Source organism: Phoca vitulina, unplaced genomic scaffold (assembly GCF_004348235.1).
Source record: "Phoca vitulina isolate PV1807 unplaced genomic scaffold, GSC_HSeal_1.0 scaffold35, whole genome shotgun sequence".
Taxonomy (NCBI): Eukaryota; Metazoa; Chordata; class Mammalia; order Carnivora; family Phocidae; genus Phoca; species Phoca vitulina.
This window is the reverse complement of record NW_022589738.1, coordinates 16,900,973-16,902,587: the sequence shown is the minus strand read 5'-3', so window position 1 is coordinate 16,902,587 and position 1,615 is coordinate 16,900,973.

The following is a 1,615-nucleotide window of genomic DNA, read 5'->3' as shown; positions in this document are numbered from 1 at the left end:
TTACATTTCTTTCCTTGCACTAATTACAATCTGTGTTTAGCTGTTTTACTTTCTTGCTATAAGTCCATGAAGACCAAAATCTGACCCATCTTGTTGACTGATCCATCCCTGACAGTGCCTAGCACATTGCCTAGCCCTTTGTAAGAGATGAATAAATATTCAGTGAACGAATAAATACTCAGTGAACGAATAAATGGCTGAACAATAAAAGCTAACCTTTAACGAATATTCATGATGGGCCACGCATCAAGCTCTCTACACGCTTGATTTCATTATCTTATTTTCATAATAAGTTCACAATAAATAATTTTTCTAATTTTTTTAGAGGAGGAACCTGAAGCTCAGGAAGGCCGAAACATTTTCCAAAGACGAAGCTAGGAAGGACAGAGCTGGAACTTGAACCCAGATCTGGCTGACCCCGAAGTTCATCCAAATGTTTAATCAAAATGCTAAACTATGTGCTTCAAATTCAACACAAGGATCATAAGGCAGGAACGACATGGAGAAAAAACTGTGTGTAAGTTACTTTTTAGACGTATCTTTTTTTTTTTTTTAAGATTTTATGTACTTGAGATACAGAAAGCATGAATAGGGGGAGGGGCAGAGGGAGAGGGAGAAGGCAGACACCACCCCCCCACACCCCCCTCACCCCCGCTGAGCAGGGAGCCCGACCTGGGGACCTGGGGCTCAATTCCAGGATTCTGGGATCATGACCTGAGCCAAAAGCAAAGCCTTCATGAACTGAACTGCCCAGGCATCCTGCTTTTTAGATGTATCTTAATATATGTCTGTATGTGCCTGGCAGAAAAGGGAGACATTGCTTTTGGAGAGAAAGAGTATGGATCAAGTCAGGAAGGTCGGAAAAAGCAACGTGTATTCAGAAAACAAGGTCAGTGGACTTCGAAGAGGAGGAAAGTTGGAGCAAGCAGCAGCTAGAGGCCAGAGAGCGAACTTGGGTCCAAAATGTGAAGGGTCCTGTAGGCCAGAGGTCAGCAAACTATGACCTCAGATCAAATTTATCCCAAGTTCTGTTTTTGTGGAGGCTATGAGCTGAGAAAGACTTTTACATTTTAATTTTACTTCAATATTTTTTTTAAGGAAGCTCTGGGCCTGACGTGGGGTTCTGACTCACGACCCTGACATCAAGAGTCACATGCTCCACTGACTGAGCCAGCCAGGCGCCCCTGATTTTTCCATTTTTAAAGGATTGCTTAAAAAGTTAAAAAGAATATGTGACAAAGATGATGCATGACTAGCAAAGCCTAAAATATTTACTGTCCGGCCCTTTGCTGAAAAAGTTTGCCCACACCTGCAGTATGCCTTGAGAAGTTTAGACTTTATCTTATTATGGGCAACTGTTGTGAGTATAGAAGTAGAGAACACACAGAGTCAGCTGCAGGTTTTAGAAGGACAGATTGGATTGGAGTGGGATTGGGAGAAGCGAGAAAACACAGGAAGAAACCAGTTGAGAGGCCTTTGCAGTGATCCAAAGAATGGCTTTGGAGAACATCAAGGAGAGAATGGATGCCACAGCGTGGGTGATATAAGTATAGGATAAATGACAGTTTACCAGTGGGAGAAAAGAGAAGGGAAAAGGAGAGTGATTCTGAATTTG